This window comes from Psammomys obesus, unplaced genomic scaffold, assembly GCF_907164565.1.
Source record: "Psammomys obesus unplaced genomic scaffold, mPsaObe1.curated_primary_1811, whole genome shotgun sequence".
Classification (NCBI taxonomy): Eukaryota; Metazoa; Chordata; class Mammalia; order Rodentia; family Muridae; genus Psammomys; species Psammomys obesus.
The window spans coordinates 30,015,354-30,037,318 of NW_026585895.1; the positions used below are offsets into that span (position 1 = coordinate 30,015,354).

Consider the following 21,965-nt stretch of genomic DNA (forward strand, 5'->3'; position numbering starts at 1 on the left):
GAAAAGGCTACACAGAGAAACCCTGTCTCAAAAAACCTTAGGTAAGTAAAATTAAGTAAGTAAGCAAATGAATAAATAAATAACAATAGCTCTTCTGTGCTCCCTGGGAAAACATGGCATACTTTCCAGACTTGATAATTACCCAATTAATTCAACCTTTAATTATGCTTGAGTATGAAGCTGAGCTTGTAGCGAGTAACAGACACCAAGGTCAACAAGATATTTCGACATCAGCCTCACACAAACCCTGCTGCTACCACAAGACATGTTCTACAGAGTTGAACATGGACTTGCCTGGATATAGGCATGTGTTATGACCCTGATGTCCCAAATACCTATCATACATATTATCAAGACCCTTAGCAACAGGACTTGGTGGCAAAGCCTGAGAGCCCAGAAGGAAGTCAGATCTGTCTGTGCCCTCTCAAAGTTCCCATGTTCTAAACACGTGAAATAAGTACTCACTTAAGGTGTTATTCTACTGATCACCCCATCCCAACAACAAAACATTAGAGTCATCCCTACTGAACCAATGCAGTTCCTTGACTAAGCCAAAACTTGGGAAGACAGGTGCAAAAGTCTTGATCTGTCAATGCTCAGACCCCCAACTCTCTGAAGGTTTGGGCTTACAACTAGACCACTCCTCCTGGCCTGGTATTTTGGGCTGCAGGGTAAATCGAAGTTAACAAAAGTAAGAGTGGGCAAACTATAGTGACGTAATGACTTGATGGGTTTTTTTGTTTTGTTTTTGTTTTTTTGAGACAGGGTTTCTCTGTGTAGTCTTAGCTGTCCTGGACTCTCTTTGTAGACTAGGTTGACCTCAAACTCGCAGCAATTCACCTGCCTCTGCCTCCCAAAGTTCGGGGACTAAAGGCATTCCGGGCAACTTGAAAGGTTTGACCCAAGCATTTCCCCTTAAACTAAGCCTAACATTCATATTAATACTCCTTAAATATATCTATTTATTTGAACCTAAGCCAGCAGATTTAAATTCTGATCTGCCTTCAGATCAAGTTTTTAAGGGTTTGTCTCTTTTAATGTTTGAATTACTTCTGCTGACAATGTATTTAGAAGAACAAGGACTACAGAGTTTTGGGTGGTACTTCTAAAGCTTCATAAATATTGAAATATATAAAATGGGGGAAATAGTTTCATGGGACCCAGCTTCTTAGAAAACTACTAAAACAGAATGAAAATGTATCTAACTGCATTTGTGACTCTGTACAGTTAAAAAAAAAAAAAGTTAAACAACCAACACTGGGATATGGCAAAGAATTCCATATATATCTTTCTTTGATGGAGGGACACAAGTTTATATACTGTTAAATAAACAGCCCTTCATTGCTTATTTGTTATTGACCCTCAGATAAGTACTCCTGGGTATGATTACTTGCAGTACAAGATTGCAAGATAAGTTAAATGAGTTTTCCCCTAAAGTCCTCATTAATCTCCAGAGATAGGAAGGAATTTTTTTAAATGCCTGAACTACAGGGTCCAAGCAGTTTATTAGGCATGAGGCATGTCTAATCTCAATCTTCCAGGCTTAAGCATGGAGGTTGATATGATTTTTCCCCAGCTGTATGGGGAAACAGGCCTGGGTGAACTTGGTTAACTTGCTTAAGCCTGCACAGACTCATAGGAATAAACCCTATTAAATTCCCAGGATTTATTCCAATGGTGCCACCCAGTTCATTTTGTAAATATAAAATGAAATCAAATAAAATGTCTAGTTACTTAAAAAGCTGTGCTAATCCTCTGATAAGCACTCATGTAAGCAGTTAACAATCAATCACCAGTGGGGGCCTTGTTGGTACAAAAAGAAAGCTAAGATGCTCCTTCGTGAGCTAACTTTTATTTTGATTAAGCAGTCTACTGTTTGATGAATGTTTATGAAGCACCGTCCCAGTATAAATACAATGCAATATGCTGGGTGGCACTGGGGAAAATTGAATATAAAAAGTTCCTAGAAAGTCTTTTATCATGGTGGGAGACAAAAGCTTTCCCAACTCTGGCAGGTCTTTACAGAAGTTATCAGAAGGAAGTTTGGATTAAGAATGAGAATACAGCTTCTGGGGAAAATGAATAATAGAAGCGCTTTTTTTTTTTTTTTTGGCGGGGTAGAAGGCTTTTTGAGACAGGATTTCTTTGCGTGGCCTTAGCTGTCCTGGACTCACTTTGTAGACCAGGCTGGCCTCGAACTCACAAAGATCCGTCTGTCTCTGCTTCCTAGAGTGCTGGGATCAGTGCTGGGATCACAGGCATGCAGCCTTGCGCCTGGCTGATAATGGAAGCTTAAACATGAGTCAGACAAGTAGAGTGGACAAAACCTGCTGAGCAGAGCAAAGAGAAATGAGGTGATGTGTAGCACGGCCAAAGAGCTGCAAGTATGCAGGGTGGCAGAAGGAGGCCAGGAGAGAAGGAGAAAAGAAAAGATGGTGAGGCAAAGCCACACCACTCGCAGAAATGCCACTCAAGGTCAGTAACTGTACTTAAATGTAAAGTGCAACATGAAGCCTACAACTGCCTACATGTTTGTCTACGCATGCATGTAGAGCCCACAGAGAACAGAAGAGAGCATCAGATCCCCTGAGACTGGAGTTACATTTGCAGTTACAGTTACCCAATCTCCATGTGGGTCCTGGGAAGGAAACCTGGGACCTCTGGAAGAGTAGCCAGTGCTCATAACTGCTGAGCCACCTCTCCAATCACTCAAACACTTTTAAACAAGAAAATAATATGAGCAAGTTGTTCTGCAAAGTTGCCACAAGTGTGACATAAAGAAATGATAGGGGCATGGGAGAAGAGGGAGGGAGGGTGGGACTGGGAAGGGATGAGGGAGGGGTCTACAGCTCAGATACAAAGTGAATACATTGTCATTAGTAAAAAATAAGTAAATTTTTTAAAAGAGAATAAAAAAAGAACCATCAATAATAGAGAAAGAAAGAAAGAAAGAGAGGAAAGAAAGAAAGAAAGAAAGAAAGGAAGGAAGGAAGGAAGGAAGGAAGGAAGGAAGGAAGGAAGGAAGGAAGGAAGGACAAGAGTAGCAAACATAGAAGCAGAGAGGCTGCGGAGGAGGCCAGAGCCGCAGCACAAATGAGTGGTGGTCATTACCAAAGGAACAAAGTGCACAGAGAGGGAGCTGAGCTTGTCAGATAAACCCTTACTTGCTGTGTACAAATGTGAGGACCACAGTTCATATCTCTGGAACCCACATCAAAATCATATGGATGGAGCAGCTCTCTGTAATTTGCAGCACTCAGGAAAGAGAGACCAGGAGCAAGATAGCTAGCCACATTAGTCAAACATCAAGTTCCAAGTTTAAAGAGATTCTGTCTCAGTATTTAAGATAAAAAAAAAAAAAGAAAGCCATTGGCAACCTCAGATATACACATTCACTGTCTGATGTGCAATCACACCCACTCAAAAATACATACACATATACACAACACACACACAGCATATCACATCACATAACTATCCACAAACAAAAATAGTTAATTTAGTTGTGGTTGAAAAAGTAAGTTTACCCTCCTAGCCACTTCCATGTGCCATGTGACTAAAGTCACCTTGCTGAGCAACAAATCTTCAGAGCTTTCATCTTTCAAAAGTGAAACTCGATACCCACTGAACAACTCCCCATTTCTCTAGCCTCGAAATTATAGGATACTTGCTACAAAAGGGAAGAAAATGTGATGGGCTGCAACCTGGAACTTGGGCATCAAGAATGAACTTCAGGAAGCCGATGAGGAAAGGGTAAGTGTGTAGAACCAGCCTAGCAGGATCCTAATCCTTACGCGGATGGCGGCGATGCACACAATTTGAATAGAAAGGCAAATAAAATAAGCAGCCCAAAGTTAAAAAATCTAGTAATTCAAAACAGAATCAAAGGTAAGAGTCAAAACAGGGCAAGAGGCACCATTTACTGTTGTTCTAATTATTTCAGGCACTTAAGCTCATTCCAAGCATTCTCCAACTTAGTCTGTCGTATAAGCCTGACAAAATGGGTATTGTCATTTCCAAGGCCAAGGGTTATATGTCTTTTGTCTGTAAGCATAAGGTTATTGTGTAATTCAAATGCTGATTCTATACCCCACCCCATATCAGGTTCTGACCCTTGTTCTGAGAATCTCCTGTCTCAGTGTTATATAAACACTGTTCCCCAATTTTCCCCTGATATACCAATAAAGCAATTTATAGCAATTGCTGAGCAAGAATAGAAAAGGACTAGACTTCCTGCCAGCCAGGGAAAGAGGAGTTAGAGGAGGCAGTATGGGATTCAGCCATGGGTAAGGTCCAGGTGACATCAAGTGAGAGTCTCTGGAACAAGAAAGCTACAAAGTGCAATCTCTGGGATATATGCTGGGAGGAAACCAAATTAGCCTAGAGGGTTAAGAACAGAGCAATAACTGCTCAGTTATTGTGTTGTAAGCTTATTATTAAACAAATATAAAAGAGTCTCAATTATTTGAATGATCACCACGTTAAGAAAAAAACTGAGAAACAGTTTTATAAAAATAACTTTAACAGGCTCCTCCATTAGTGAATCAGGTGGCAAGCCAGTAATCTCAAAATGGTCTGACCACTTTCTTCCCAAGACATTGAAGCTATGATGCTTCTCAACTGTGATTTCTCTAAACTAAACAACTTGCTACTTTTACAGCCATCATTAGCATGCAAAAGGTCCAAATGCATAGTATAATTTAGGTAAGTAACATTTTCAGAAAAAAATACTAACTTTTTACCAAAGGTCCCAAGAACTTAGAAAAATATAAACCAGGAGAACAAAAATAGTGACCGGGTTGGACACAGACAATAAAACACAGACAAATGGCAAATCACCCAAAATTCAATAAGCAAAAATTGAAGTGCAGAAGGAAATGTGAGGAAATCTCAATGAACAGGGTGGAGGAAATAAATGCACTCATGCAGCCAGAGCACCTTGAAATAGTACAACTTCAGAGAAGGACTAGGGCCTTGTATGTAGGGGGGTATTAATTACCCCAAAATGGTTATTATTAATTAGACTCTGCAGGTGTAAGCATGACTCTATCACTCTTTGATAGTGTGACCTGGGGTAAATTACTTACACTAAATCTCAGTTTCCCCTCTTGGGAAATGGAGGTGTTTACAGTGTGGCCATGAGGATAATAATGGGGTGGCAATAACACAGAGAACCAAAACAGAAAAAAAAAAGTAAGCCAGGTGATAATGCATTCAATATAGCAATAAAACACATAGGCGCTATGAGATGTCAGAGATCATTCATACTATTGTTATTATAGCCAAAGGCAAAGATATGAACAAAGGCAAGAATATAGGAGAAGATAAGAGTGGCAGCACACAGAAAAAACCAGGAAGAAAGAGATGGGAAGTTTAAGATTAGTAAGTGTGGACTCCAAACCACAAAATTTGTAAGTTACTCTGTAGCAGAGGAAAGCAACAGCTGAGGAAATGAATACACAGGAAAACAAAGCCTCAGAACACAATGGACAGCGAAACCTCCTCTTACTCTTTCCACCTTGTTCTTTTCCCCTGCGCTATTACTGGGAGATCAGGCAGTAAGGCACCAGTTCTCCAGTGCTCACACGGAGACTGCAATGGATGAGGGCAGCAGGGGTTTGGACGCCAGCTCGGCACATGACTTGCTACTCTGCTCAACTGAGAAGGTGTCCACTTTCCACGACCTGTATTCATGACTACCTGACATCCTTCATGGTAACATCTCCCTGACGCAGGATACTGACCAGATATTCAGCTTCTTTCCTGATGTATGGCTCAGGCAGGCAGCCAGCCAGCCAAATAGCTCTTCTAAGTGAGTCACCACAGCCAGACATCTTTCATTGTTACTGTTACTTTATTTAATCATTGAGAGTATTGATGTCATTCCCAGTAGCCTGTGAAGCCCACAGGGGTAGAAATAAGTCTCTCCCTAATCTGGTTCCATCTATAAAATAAAACCTGACTAGAAAACTGTCCTTTATAGGGGATGAGACACACCTCTGACCCCCGTCCTGATCTTGGGTGCAATCTGCTGTCATAGAAAGCTTGCTTTCTGTGAGTATCAAATGAAATACATATTAACCTTTTATCACATTCACATGTCCATAATCCATTCATTTGAAAGGATGAGGCAGGAGATCATTATGTTAACCTAAGCTACAAAGTGAGTTCTAGACCAGGGCTACCCAGAGAGAGAGCCTGTCTCAAAATAAAACAAAAAAAGTACAGAGCTGGAAAGAGAAGCTTGTGTCCTCCTAGCCCTGCTGACCTTCCCAGATGACCAGAGGAACTTACCAGGCCCATGCCCATGCTTGTTACCAGCTGAGGGAGAGAGGAGCTTTGATGCAGGATCTAGTGTGCAGAAGGCCAACTGTACTGACAAAAGTGAATCGTGCATTGGAAATCATGGGCGAAACTGAGTGGGAGAGCTGGTCTTAACAGAAGGGCACTGCTGTGATTACAGTCGCTGAGGGCAGGTTCCCTGGACTCCGTCCATCTCCTTGTTCCTCGGCTCAACAGCTCGAGTGATTCAATGCACAAAAGATGCCAAAACCACACAACCCCCTTCTGGCCATAATACCAACTGAAATACAGATTCTTGTCAACACCAAGGCTCAGGGAATCATGGAAAATATCAGTCCATTTCTTTCAGATCTCAGATCTGACATTCATGCGGATGCCTTGGCACACTGGAGTTCACACAACTCTTCATCTCCAGTCTGACAACCGCTGTGCCAGAACTGTGTCTGCACATGCACACAAGGCCACACAAGAGATGCATGAAATGCCTTCACAGGCAAGCATTAGACAGCAGAAGGCTAGACAGTCACAGGCACTGTGCTTATGGACACAGATCAAATTTAGGAAGTAGGAGTAGGAAGATCAGGAGTTCAAGGCCAGCCTCAGCTACACAATAAGTTTGAAGGCAGTCAGGGCTACACGAAACCCAAATTTGAAAACAAACAAAAACCTAAATCAAAAACCAGAGTATATCAACTTCCTATGCCACACAATTATGTAGTATAAAAATGTCTTGATAACTGAATATGACAAGTTCAAACTAATAATAAAATAAACTAGACTCCACAACAACCAAGCCACCAAGGCTCTCTCTCTCGCTCACCTGATAATCAGCGGCGGTGTATTTTCACCTGTTCCTCCCCCTGAAATCCTGGCCCCACTCTCCCCTCAACAGTCCGGCTTCTCTTTTTGGAAGCTAAGCTTGGTCCCCAAGCTTTTTGCATAGTCAAGGGTTGTCTCATACTTTTTAACCGTAAGGGGAAAAGCAGCTTAAGACTATATTCAACAGAGGTCATGGCTTATGACGTGAGAGAACAATTATGCTTTCGTCTTAAAAACAAGCATATCTGCTCGATCATGACAAACAAGTAAAGCCCAAATACTGTTAGAGGCTGGAACACCAAAAGGAGACAGAGTGTGGGGCCTCCCAATACTTCCTCACCCTGATACCTAAGAACCAGAGAACATGCACCTACGAAGATTTCATTGCAGGTGTGATGTCTCAGCAGTGCATCAGAGCGCATATGCTCAGAGCGCATATGCTCTTCAAATGGACTCAAGTTCAGTTGACAGCACTCACATTAGGAGGTTTGTAACCACCTCCAACTGCAGCTCCAGGAGATCCAAACCACATTCACTTGGCCCACACAGATTCACATGGTCAAAATTTTTAAGTTTTAAGAAGAATCTTAAAATGGGGAGGTGCTTACAGAATACTTGAATCAGACCAACATAATCATGAGCATCTATAAAAGTGAAGAACTTTTCAAAAAGGCACTGGAGAGGATTTGAATAAACTGGGATACTCACTCTTACATCACTGTTAAGAACACAAATGGCATACCCAGTGTGGAAAACAATGTGCTCATTCTTCAAAAAGTTATCCACAGCCAAGAATAGGGGAACATGCCTGTGACCCCAGTACTTAAGCTAATTATGAGTTTGAGGTCACCCTGGAATATATATGTTTCAACAACACAAAGGGTATATACAGACCCCCAAATTCCACCCCCCAACACACAACCATTCAAATAGGTAACGAATATCTGTAAAGACATATAACTAATATTACACTAATATTTACAAGTCACAAATATTTGTAATATTCACAAAAAAAACAAATGATAAAACAACACAAAGATCCAAAAGCAGATGACTTATAAAATATGACATACACACAAAGAATATTATTTGCCATAAAGAATAACACCTAGACCAAAGAGCAAGTTGGGGAGAAAAGGGTTTTATTCAGCTTACACTTCCATATCACAGTTCATCACTGAAGAAAGCCAGCGTAGGAACTCAAGCACGGCAGGAACCCAGAGGCAGGAGCTGATTCATTGGCCATGAAGAAAGACTGTTTACTTGCTTGCTCCTCCTGGTTCCTCAGCCTGCTTCTTATAAAACCCAGGACCACCAGTCCAGGGATGGGACCACCCACCATGGGCTTGGCCCTCCCCTATTTATCACTAACTAAGAAAATGTCTTATAGCTGGATCTATGGACACATTTTTTCAACTGATGCTCCTTCATCTCTGATGACTCTAGCTTGTGTCAAGTTGACATAAAACCAGCCAGTACAGCTACCATGGGGGAGGGGGGTGGTGGGTTGCTAGGGGTCACTAATGGGGTGGGGGATATAGTATTGTTTGATTGTTAGAGTCTCCCTGTGTGCTGTTCAAAAAATTTGAGCCAAGTATGCTTTTAATCCCAGCATTCAGAGGCACTGGTAGACAGATCACTGTGAATCCACACAGACAGTTCCGGGCCAGCCAGGGCTATATGGTAAGACAAAACAAAAAATCCTAAAACATAATCTTTTCTCAACCCACAGGTTGAGAACCACTGACTTCAGGGGTAGGAAAAGTCAGTGACATCACAAGAAAAGCAGTACTTGCTTTGAAGAAAGATGGAGAAATGGGACCAAAGACAAGGACTGGAGATAACTCCCCAAAACTGACAAAGGCAAACCAAGGATTCCCTTCTGGAGTTTCCAGAAACAACAGAGACCTGCTGAGACACTTAATTTAGTCCTTAATTTGTAGATAACACTGAGCTGCTTTAAAACAAAAACCAAAACCACTCTGTTCATTGCAGCTTGTTATTCTCACTGGTGACATTCTAGGTTCCCAATGCAGGGCTTCCCTCACCCCACAAGTTCAGGTCCCAGGATTTTCCTATGCACTCCTTCCTGCCAGTAATCAAAGGCACAGTGACCACTTTATAAGCTCAAATTGATAAAATCCAGAACTTCATTAAATTACAGTAGGAAATAGAGGCTCTTGGGGGACTTGATGTCCTAAGATTAAATTACTAAAGGGTCTAAAAATAAAGCTAGCAGCTCAAGAGGATATGAGATAACATGCTATTAGTTAGAGCAGATACTAACACTGAAGCTTGTGGCATGCATCCATCACTCTTGACAGATTATTTCAAGAATCCACTACATCTCTAAGACTACACCAGTAAGAGAAGCTGGAAACTGCCCTGCAGACTGTTAGTACTCAGCCTTCACATTGTGGCAAAGTCCATAAAGTGAACCTTTATATCTGTGTGTACAATCATGTATAAAAAAAAACAGTCTATTACTACTGCTGCTGTTTTTGTGATCACTATATCCATATGTGTTTAAGGAATGCTTTTTTGGTGTTGTTTTGTTTTTTAAGTGCTATGACAAGGCAAGCCAGTACAGCATGTCCTCCACCTTGTATTCTTGCTGAGGCCATTTATGTTTGACTAGAATTTGATCTCCTTGATGGGAAACCCCATGGAAAATTACCCAACTCTATTCCAGGAACTGGAGGTCAAGATGCCCAGCTAACTTATCTTGGTTTCAGTTAAACCACCTGCTTGTGCAAACGTTCCCCGGCAGCTGCAGAGTGAGACACCAGGAAGTAGGTTTTGCCTTTCAAACCCCTTACTCTACTAGCACTGTGCTACATTTGGGTCCTGACTGCTTAAATGTAGTCCCAGCTGGCTGCAATGAAGATGTTCGTTCAGTTGTGTTTGAGTGGCTTTGTCTGCTGGGCACCCCAAGAAAGTGCTTAACTCCATAAAATGCCATAAAAACAGAAGAATGTGTCCGAATTCAGAAAGAAAGGCAGGTGTATCTCTGTGAGCTACAGGCCAAACTTGTCTACACAGTGAGTTCTAGGCCTTCCAGTGGGGAGATCACTTCAGGATAGTGCAGCCTGGATACAGTAGATTATCTCTTCTGCCTGACCTGACCGGGACCCCAACACTGACCAACATAAGGCACCTTTGGACAGCTTTGCCAAGCCTCTTTTAGAAGGATTTGAAGACAGCTGCTAGAAAACCTACCAGTTTGTTTAAGATAAATGAATGAGGTAATACAATAACCATTATTCTAAAAAAAAAAAAAAAAAAAAAAAAAAAAAAAAAAAAAAAAAAAACAGGAAAAGGAAAAACATCAATTTAAAAAGCCAAAAAACAAAGCAAACAAACAAAAACAAAAACAGAGCAGTAAAAACAAAGCAAACAAACAAAAACAAAAACAGAGCAGTAATGGCAGTGCTCAGGGAGACTGATAAAATAGATCCCAGATGTGAAGAAGGAGGAGAAGGGCAGAAGGAGGAGAAGGAGAAGGAAGAGGAGGAGGAGGAAGAGGAGGAGAAGCAGCAGCAGCAGCAGCATTTGGGACATGGAAAAAGGATTGTGTGCATTTATTGTGTGGGGTGTGTGTGTGGCAGGTAGTTCTCACTATACTGATTCCCTGTATTCTCAAGCTGGGTAAACCACATGAGGGTAAGAATGGGGGCAACTCCAGTGGCTGAACTCAGTCCACCCACACAACATGTTCCAGAGGCAAACACTCTTCAGTTTCCTACAAAGCAGTGTTCTGCTTCTCCAAGAGCACTGTGAGTATCTGGAGAAATGCCATGATACTACAGTGGTCTTGAGATCTTTACATTCTGTAACAACCTGACTCTTCTAATTCAAAAGCCAAGCCATACCCAACTCATACACACCAATCTATCCTAATTCCAATGACCCCAGCAACTGAATGATGAATTCCAGGAGTTACTCAAGTATGCTTCTGACCCAGGTTTGTCCTCTTCAAAGGCAAAATTCAACTCCAGGTGCAAACGAACCACAGGTCGACATTAGCAGATAGCAACAAAATAAAGAGATTTTTCATAGCTGACCTAACAAACTATGTCTCCCCTTCCACCCAAGCCATTAGAAACAGACCCTTTTACCCTGTCCTGATCTCAGGGTCTGCTGGCCTGGTGCTGTCACTATGTCCTTCCTGAGCCAGCGAGCACTGACAAGCAGCTCATTCATCCTCTCTCTCTCTCCTCTATGCATATGTTTATACATAGTGGGCACAATATATCCTCTGTTATTTCTCATGGTTGGGCAATAGGGACATTATCTGATAGTGAGGTGCCACACATACCATACATGGTTTCTAAGTAAATAGGATTTATTGAAGTTTATCCACCCAAAGCCTGCTAACATATCTTCATCTTGCTTTAAGGACTGAAGGACCCTAAGACTTTAGAATGTCTTCTGGTTCTAATGACAGCAGTAAAATATTTACAAGTGTGGTAGTTGGAATCCTTTACACCATAACTCAAATTCTAATTACTTTTGAGTCATTAAGGAAAGTAATAGATTTCTGAGCTTCAATATTATCATCTGCAAATGATAACAAAAAACACAAGCAAGACAAAAGTCAGGATCACTGTGAAACACGGAAGAGTACTTGTCATGGCACACACACGGATCTGGATGTAGTGACTACAGGAGAGGCTATGGCAGGAAATGAAGATGGTAAGTAGACCACAAAGTCAAAGAGAACACATGCATGCATGCACTCATTTGTAATACACACCACATTTGTAATACATCCCAGGATAACTACCAGCTGTATGACTGGTAAATAACCTTCTTAACTTTAGTTCCCTCATCTGCATAATGAGGATGCTAGTTACTACAAAGGGAATCTTTGACAATTAAAACCTAAATGGGCGATTACCTGAGCAGTGTTTCTTGGAGTTGACACAGTATTTACTAAGCCTCATCTATTGAGTACTAGAATGCAGACTACAGCACAACCAGATTAAAGGAAGGAGGAGGGGAGAACTGAGCTCTGACCTTTGACATAGTGCTCTGGAGAGCTTCTCTGATGCAATAGAAATGTGGGCATCATGATACCAAAATTGAGTGCTAAAGACCCTACTGCACTACAGTGACGTCAAACTCTGGGATGATTTTTAAGGTTTTGGAAGAAGAAGGAAAAATCTGTCTGATTCCATGGAAACTACTAGCCTATGATAGGAGCCCTAGAAAGCAGCACTACCAGGTATGAGGGAGTGGGTGGTAGTGGGTCTAATCAAGGCCAGAGTCTTGCCTTTGCAGAGGCCAGCAACTGCTGCAAATAGAAGGTAAGTAACAGGAGAAAGTCAGAATCGTAGCGGAGCTGAGTGTGTCATCAGTACAATATGAATTGAAGGCTGAAGCTGTGCAGTCACAGGGACACCGCTCAGAGGCAGACAGAATTCTTTTAAAGCAGTGGCTGTCAACCTTCCTAATGCTGCAACCTTTAACACACTTCCCCCTGTTGTGGTAACCCTTTCCAAAAAGTTATTTTCATTGCTACTTCATAACTGTAATGTTGCTACATGAATAGCGATGTAAATATCTGACATGCAGGATATCTGATATGTGACCCCTGTAAAAGGGTCGCTCAACACTCCCCTCCCCCCCAAACTAAAGGGGTGAAGATGCACAGTTTGAGAAGCATTGTTTTAAAGAATAAAAATTTTTTCTCATAATTCATATGCATTTTTTTTTCAAGTGGCCACTGAGTTATTAGGTCATGCCAAAACAAAACAAACAAGCTTCCTTAAATAAATACTTACAGTTTGGACATAAGTATTTAGAGGAAGTGAAATAGTTAGGTTGTTCTTCTTGCCTAGAGGCAACTGTAAAATAATTACTTAGCTATTAAAGGTCCTGTGACCTGAAGAGGTTAGAGACACTAGCCTAGATGAAAACCACCACCTGTTTCTCCATCACGCTCTGTATTATTGTCTCCTAGAATTATTCTAAAATAAAGCCACATAGAAAACTGTTAACATTTTCATCTCCAGCTATATAAATGAAATTACTTTAAAGATTTGGATGAGGCTGGCTTAAGAAAAATGACCACAAACATTTTTCAACTAGATAAGTACAATTTATCTGAAATATGAAATTCCTCCAGAGGTTCTATGTAAATAGCATGCTACACAGCACTCAGCAACAATGTGCCTTGGTAGATTAACCTGGACTCTTTTAACAGCGTGTCACCACGGGTGTGCAACCTTTGGGCTTCTTTGAACTACAGTTGATGAAGATCTTCAGTGACACATTACGCTGTTCCAAACCATCTGACAGAGCATTTATCATTACTCTGAGCTCCTATTGTCCTGCCACATTATTAACCCTGCATTGGCTATACTCAGTGGTAACCAACTTGAATGGTTAAGTACACATCCACTCTAACGTACATGCTCACAAAAATCCAGGTGAGATCATCTGTTTGGAGCCGGTTTAAAAAAAAAAAAAAAAAAAAAAAAAAAAGCATAAAACTGAGCGTCACTTTTCAAAGCTCAAGACCAAACCTTCATACACAGTTGGAACCAAGAGACCACTAACATGTGTATAACTTTTCGGTCTATCCCGTGACCTCTGTCCACCAGGCTTGGGCAATGAATCAGCAAATCCCAATGCCTATACTATTCATGAGTCAGGCTGGACACACGCTGCCACTAAGTGTTTAATAAGCTGCAACAACCGTTGACCAAGTAAGAGTTCTAAAGTCTCATTGTGCATAGATCACTTTAAAATACCTACATCTGGAACATTTCCCTGATTCTATCAGTTCTGTTCAGTTGTCACTGTCTTTCTTTATACAGCATTACTTCCTATTCGGCAGCACTGTATTTTCTGATTCTTCATACTGACTTTCTGCAGTTCCTTTCTCGAGAAGTAGAAGATTTGATATATATTTTCCACACAAATTCTCTCCTGTTTCATGGGAAAAAGAGGATATTTAAAATAAGAAAATATTTTAAGGGGGGTGGGGGAGTTGATTTTATTTAGTTTAATACAGATTCCCAAAGAATCAGCACTTGCGAAACATGGTGCAATGTATCTTTAATCCCAGGACTCCAGGCAGATCCATCTGAGTTCAAGGCCAGCCTGGTCTACATAGCAAGGCCAGCCAGAGCTACATAGTACAAATCTGCCTCAATGGGAGAAAAAAAAAAGCATAATCTTGTTCTGAGTTTCTATAATATATACAGAACAGAAATACAACAAAATCCCTCTGACTTAGTTTGCAAAGAATTGTGCTTCAAATGTGATGGTATTTCAAGAGCATTAATCATTTTCATCCTTGTTTTCTCCCTACTGTATTCTAATCCCAGGGCCATTGATGAAAAAGTTACACACTATGTATGGCAAAGCACTGTGTCTGGATCCAATTATTAGGAGCTATCCAATTATCTGTTAAGATTTCCCATGTGATTTCCAACGAGCACTCTTGAGGAAGAAACATCATTCCTATGTCAGAGTAGGAAGAGAATCAGATAAGCAACTACTTCAAATAAAACCCTCACTGCCGCCACCTTTCCCTACACAGAGATAATGCAACCACTTGTCTCAACCAGAAAACCTCCACAGATTAGTAAGACACAGGGGATAGGGGTTTGTGTACTTTCTCGCCTTTGCTAGTTTAAACTGTGCTTGGACCTACTTGTACATTGTGAGACCAAACAATGGAAACTACTTTCCCTCCCATACTTGCTACAATACAGTCTGTTACTAGTTTCCATTCAGCCAACTATAACTTATAAAACTGAAATCAAGTAGAACATTCGGATGACATTTAAACTATACATGGTATCTTGTTGTCAATGTCTGCATCCTAGGGGTACACAGAAGTCTGCCAGGGAGACAGTACAGTATATGCATTCCCAAGACTCACAGGGCTCCTTCTATTGGAACGAGGTTTTGAAAGGCCTCAAAATCTGAAGAAAAAAAAGCTAGCATGAAGCAGAATCTCTTACTGGCTAATGCTGGGAACAAATATTCCTTCCTAAACTCTCACTTAACCCAGGACAGCCTGGGAGGTTTTGATTCTCAAGCATCTGGACAAGCTCTGCTCTACCAGCAAAATGAAGACAAACTTAAGAAGTGGATGGGACCTTGGTTCTCCTTTCCTCAGCCGAACCCACTAGAAATAAAAGTTCATAAAGAATCAAACCTTTCACCTCCAAGACATGTCTTTAGAAAAATCAGAAATGTATTTTCTGAGTCATCTTTCAGGACAATCATTCTTTAGTGCAGGGAAAAGCTGACATCACTACCAAGTCACTTGATATAACCAATATGTCACAATACAATGAGGACAAAGGTCTCAGAAAAGGACAGTCCTTAAAGCAAAGTAGGTAGCTCTAAGCTCCGTTTCCTAACTTCGGACCTCTGTGTGGTTTGATCACACACCAACATAAGTTTTAAATTGGCCATAAAGCTTTTAAAACTGTCAAATGTGTTGAGAAATGTGGAAGATTTCATACAAAAATCCAAATTTTCATCTGATCATGCAAACCTGGAAGTCTCACCAGGCTGGCCTGCCTGCCAGCATGGGCCAAAGCGGAGTGGCGCCTGACTCGGAATTTTTTCTCTGGCTTGCCAAGACCCCACTAATCCCTTTTGTCTCAAATCCAAGCACATTTTGCTAGTTTAAAGGGCTCCCTTTACCCCTGTAGACCTCTGAGTTCTGATCACCATTTTAGGGCATTGTTGGGGTTCTACTGCATGCTACAGAGTCGGGATACATATGAAGGAGTTTGAGAAGACCACTGAGTGCTTTCTTGGTGGCCCAGAAATCCCTACCAGGTCTTATCACGGTTTGTTCATTTTCCTCTGGGTGTTGCCTATAACAACATGTTCTCTTCTGGGATTCCCCCACCCAGGCCATCCTGCTCTGATGTCAGTACTGTCTCCTTCGCTGTTCTGCTTTCCTAACATCGGGTAAGCTCTGAGAATATAAACCCAGTATTACTCTGGATGTCAACATTCTGTCTCCCCACTGTGCAAAACGAAAGATAGATTGACTTCCTCCAGGCTGGGGATCATGAGAGTAAGGCACAATGATGTTGAAGTACAGCAGGAAGTGGGTCTTACACAACACTGAACAACTCAGATCTTCAGAAACCAGTATCAGGAGAGCCAAAAGCAACAACTATCCCCTGTTAACAAAGAAAAAACTCCATATACTAACAACCAAAAAACACATAATGTGTCTATGTGGGTCAGACGGACTCTAGGCTTGTGGTACCGAAGAGACTCCTGCTAGAATCACAAAAGTGAACCAGGCATGTGCAAGGAGAGACATATGGACTCAGCAGCTTTCTCGGATGGGTTAGAAGCAACTGGGAGGCTGTGCAGTGGCTACAGTATGTGACCCCAGCACCTGAAAGGCAGGATGGCAGGAGGACTGAAGTTTAAGACCAACTCAGTCTATACAGCAAATTCAAGACTAACCTTGGCTACATGAGATGATGTCCAAATAAAATGGTTTAAAAGATGAACATGTTAAAAAATTCCTGTCCTACCACAGGCTGGTGACATATGCCTATAACTAAGTAAATGGGAGGTGCAGGCAGGAAAATCAGGAGATACATGGCAATGTCTAGGCCAGCCTGGACTATACCAGATTTTACACACACACACACACATACACACACACACACACACACACACAGCACCACCAGTCCTAAACCCTAAGGGGCCTGTAACAGAGCCAGAGAAGCCTTTCCAAAGGAAGGGCCTTTGTCACACTAGCACTTTCTTTGATTCAGAGTTTGGGTGGCCATGGTTGTTATTATCTAAGAGTCCTGAATGTGAGAAGTCCAGAACTGTATTATAGGAGAATCCCCAAATACTCAGCTTTCCTGCTAAAGAAAAAAACACAAGCCAAGGCATATAAAGACATGGAGCCCAGGCTCTAGAGAAAGGTGATAGAGGAAGAGCCAACTGTGTTTTCAAATGCTGACTTCAGTGCCTTGAGATCTGGTTAGCACCCTGCCGCGGGTATTGTTACAATGTTGACCTACCTCCTGTAATCATGTGATGAGAAGGAATGCTCCCAATCATCCATGATTGGCTGATTAAAAGGCAGGGCAGTGGGCATGGCTAAGGTTTGAGGGCTTAGGGAACAGATGATCATGGGGGAGAGAGAAGAGGAGGAAGGACATAGAGGGCACCGGGTAGCTTGGAGAAGCACTTGGCTGGCATGGATGGAGGAAGTGGCCCAGATGAGAGAATAAACAAGAATTTATGGAATTATGGATGGGAAGTAGCCTAGACAGAAATTATTAGAACAATTGGCCTGGAATGGGGCTGGGAGGTAAGGGTAGTTTAGAGGATTAATATCTGCCCTGCTTCAGGTAAGATAAGGCTATTCGAAAATCTATCAGCTGTCTGTGTCTTTTATTGATTGTGAAAGTGAGTTAGATAATACTGCCTGTAATGATTGTAGGGCTGATTAAAATAAACATTGTTAGTCCTACAATTAAATTAACCACAACAGAACAGGGATGCCCCAAATCTAAGAATGCTTAACCATCCTTAAGACAACACAGCACAAATTCTCACCCCTATTTCTGGAACCTTAACCGTGCTTTAGCTCCAAAGGACAATATGCTCAAGAGGATGGACTGCATGCCCATCTTCTAGAATTTATATCTCACCAGTGCTTTGCCAGTTGGCAGCCTTTCTCTAACCAGGCTGCACAGGAAATATAGTTTCCCAAGTTTCCAGAGAATAAAAGTTCTCTCTTAACTCTCAGTTCTGTTTTAAAATACCATTCACTCATCCCAACCTACTAAAGTTACAGGAAACAAATGTCCCCCCTTGCCCTTCACACTGTTGATACATAACAAGGCACAGTCATCACACAGGCTCTCTGTGTTTACAAAGATTCCAAATCCCTCTGCTGGTGTACAGGATGGATTCTTCCCAAAACAGGGGCACTTGCCCTGTTTTCAGTAATGTACATAGAGGTGTCTTAGATCATGCACCTGAATTTACCTGTCCAGTTTTTTGTTTGCTTTTGAGACGGGACCTCACTATGTAGCCCTGGCTGGCCTGGAAGTAGTTAGGTAGACCAGGCCATCTTCAAAATCTTAGAGATCTGCCTGGCTCTGCCTAGCAGTGCTGAGATTAAAGAAAGACCTGCACCACCCAGAACAAAACCCTGCCGAGACAGAGTTTGGAGGAGATGAGACCACATCCTCTGTCAAGATCTGGCAGTAACAGAAGCTAAAATTAACACAACACTTAGATTGGGAAGCAGGCTTCACTTTGCGCCAGTCATGGCTCTGAGTGCCTAGGTAGCCTCCCGCATTTCACAGCTTTAGCACTCTCTGTCTGAGCATGTTTACCTCAGGTCTTCTACCTGTGATTATATGAGTAAGCGTGTGCAGTTAGCATCTGTACAATGCACATAGTATTCTCTCTAACCGTATAGTATTTGTACAACACTTACATTCGGTATAAATAATCTAGAGATGACTTAATTACACAGAAAGATGTATATAGTCTATCTACAATTACCACTGTATTTTTATGTCATGGATATTCACAAATATTGGTATCTTCTAGGGTTTTAAGAGGGTGTCTTGGTAACAGTTCTCCACAGATAGTAAGTAACAGCCTTATACATATTCTGGAGAAAAGCATATATATGGATATACACATATGTATGTGTGTCTTATTACCTCATTTCGGAGGTAACATGATAATCTTAGCTGTTTTTACATTCCTGGCTTATCATATGACCTACAGAAAATTGTAACACAATAAAATGAAAATAAGTATGTGCCTGTTTTGGTGGGGAGGGGGGAGATGAGACAGGGTTTCTCCCTGTAGTCCTGGCTGTCCTGGAAGTTGCTCTGTAGACCAGGCTGGCCTCAAACTCAGAGATCCACCTGTCACTGCTTCCAGAGAGCTTGGATTAAAGGTGTGCCCCACCACGCTTGCTGTGTGTGTTACTTTGAAGGAACGAATGGGAGTAAATGAACTCAAAGTATCCTGAGTGACTCTCCTACTTCCTTTTAGTATTTTTAGTTAAATGTTATTTTCTAAGAGACCCAACCTTCAAATTCCCATGGCCAGGATCAGTCAAGCATAAAGTAACAGGAACAGTGAGCAGGCAGGGCAGGCAAACAGGGTGTTTCCCTGCAGAACTGCGGGTGTTGTTCCTTTTACTTTCTGTTTATGAAACTGAACCAACGCGAGTGTGCGCGTGCGCGCGCGCGCGCACACACACACACACACACACACACAAAAGGGTTTTTGTTGATGTTGTTGGGTAGCTACTGTGTTCCACTTCCTTCAGCAATTCCATTTTGTTGCCTATGGACCCTACTGGCCCAACATAATACTACCATAAATATGCAGACAAACAAGTGCATGTCAGCTGAACAAAGCCAGCTCTGCACAGACTCTGTACTTCCAGAGCCAGGAGTCCACAAACAGACTAGCCCCTTCCCTACCAGTCTGCTGACCTCAGGTCTCTACCAATAGCAAAGTACATTCACAGAGCCACTATATAAGTACATTCTGAGAGCCACTACCTAAGAACATTCATACAGCCACCATATAAGTCCTTTCTTAGAGCTACTACAGAGAGCTTTCCGCGGGCAATCAGAGTTAAAGAATAACTTGCAGTTTTTGGCAAAAATCAATTCCCCACAGTGAATGTCTGTGAATGTTTTTATGTCTTTCAAACATTCATTAACTAAATCAAAGTAATTCTCTGGTCAAATGATACAAATCTGCCCTGAGTATGCTGAGAAGAGTAACCAGTGGGGACTGGAGAAATGAATGGGTGCTCAAAAGCATTCCCTGCTCTTCCAGAGGCCCCTAAATTTAATTCCCAGCCTCTGCATCAGGGGGCTCACAGCCACCTCAACTCCAGTTCCAGGGGATCTGATGTCCTCTTTGGCCTCTGTGGGCACTCACACACATGTAGCAACACACATACAAACACACACACACACACACACACACACACACACACAAATATATGATTTTAGAACTCTGCCTGGTGGCCTAGTGGTTTGCTGCATCCTGGATTAGATTCCCAGTCAAGGAAGCTTCTCTTCTTCTGGTCATATTGGCACTGGCCTTTAATACCAGCACTCAAAAAGCAGAGGCGGGTAGATTTATGTGGGTTCAAGGCCAGCCTGGTTATATAGTGAGTTCTAGGACAGCCTAGGCTATGTAGAGAGACCCTGTCTCAAAATATAAAAATGAATTTCGATGTCACCCTTGTTCTTCTTAGGCCAAAGCAGCAGCCGTTGTGTGTAGACACTGACAACCCATGACAAGTGTCAAGAACTACACAGGAGCTCTGAGATGTAATGTGGTAGCCTGTTTCCCTACACACGTTGCTCCCGTCTAAATTTTAATACTTTAGAATCCTTTTACAGTCGGGTTTCTGAATCTGATTTGTTTTCCATCAGCTTTGTCCTCGGTTACTGAAGCCCTCCTCGCTCATTTGTGTCAGATCCTGGGTGTGAAATATGAAGTGCACTGCTGACAGGAAAGGCCAAACAAAAGGCAAAGTTCCCAGCTTCCTGAGGGTGGGCAGTCTTCCTCCTCTGTCCTAATACGTGGGGGACCCTCAAGTATCCTTTCACCTCGGGAATGACCGCCTGGGCTGGCTTCATCCTGCCACTCACGCATTCTGGGAGGAGTGGGGACATGGGTCCATCAGGAACATGCCGTTGGCTGCTTGCACACCATCCATGGGCATACTTCTTTGCTGTTAATTTATATATGTAAGCCAAATGATTGGTGGTGTGTGAATAAGCTTGTTATTTTATAAATGATCCTAAGGCTGGCTATCCTGCGCAGCCATAAAACAAAAGGTGGCAGAGGCCATGCATTTAATCAGTCTTGGTTTGTTCCTTCTTTATTAAAACTTTCTGCCAGACTAGGACGGCTGCTTTGTTCCCGGTATTTTGGTGGAATTTTTATGTGATATTGTTGTTGCTCTGTTTTTGAGACAAGGTCTTACTCTGTAGTTCTAGGCTGGCCTAGAACTCACTCTGTAGCCCAGGCTGGTCTTGAGCCTGTGGCAATCCTCCTATTTTAATCTCCCAGGTGTTAAGATTACAGGTAGGAGCCACCATGCCCAGTGGAATGGATCAGTGTTGTTTTTTTTTTGTTTTGTTTTGTTTTTTTGTTTTTAATTTTTCACCTTTCCTTTTAGATTATTTTCAAAATTCTTAAGTTTATTTTATAAAGGAGACAAAGACTAAATTATAAATTATCAAATGCTTAGGGACAAGTTTGGTATGAAAAGTTTGAACTTCCTGGCTCAGAGGCACTGTATGTAACTGCAGAGCCATCTCTTGCTTCTTGAAGTTGTCACAGCTCTTACTGGATGCCACGACATCCAGAAACACTCCTCACAGCCCCAATGCGATCAACAGGACCTTCAAGATGAACCTCTCGGGACGCAGCCAGATTACACGACGTTTAAGACAAACAAATAGGCATTTGACATGATTGCAGATGGCATCAAACTGGGCAGTGGTGTGTACACAGTTCTGATTGGTTGTATTCATAAAAACTGCTACAGCAGCAATGAGATAATTCAATACAGCAGAGAAAAAGAACTACTACAACTATATCAACTGTTTTCTTGTTATCATAATCCACAAAACTGTCAATTTCCAGTAAGAAAGCTCAAGGGAAACCAGTGATCTTTCTGCAAGTTCACCCCACACATCCACTCTGGCCCAGTGAAAAAGTGTCAAAGTGTCAGAACAAGGAAGGGCCCGTGAGAAATAGATAGATAGATAGATAGATAGATAGATAGATAGATAGATAGATAGATAGATAGATAGATAGAT

The 21,965-nt window shown here is 41.9% G+C and overlaps 1 protein-coding gene across 3 annotated transcripts in view; it reads right to left on the reverse strand.

Moving 5' to 3' along the window:
• Positions 1-21,965, reverse strand: part of Fmnl2 (formin like 2) — a 286,190-nt gene that overhangs the window by 126,903 nt on the left and 137,322 nt on the right. The gene's annotated exons all lie outside the window — the stretch shown is intronic.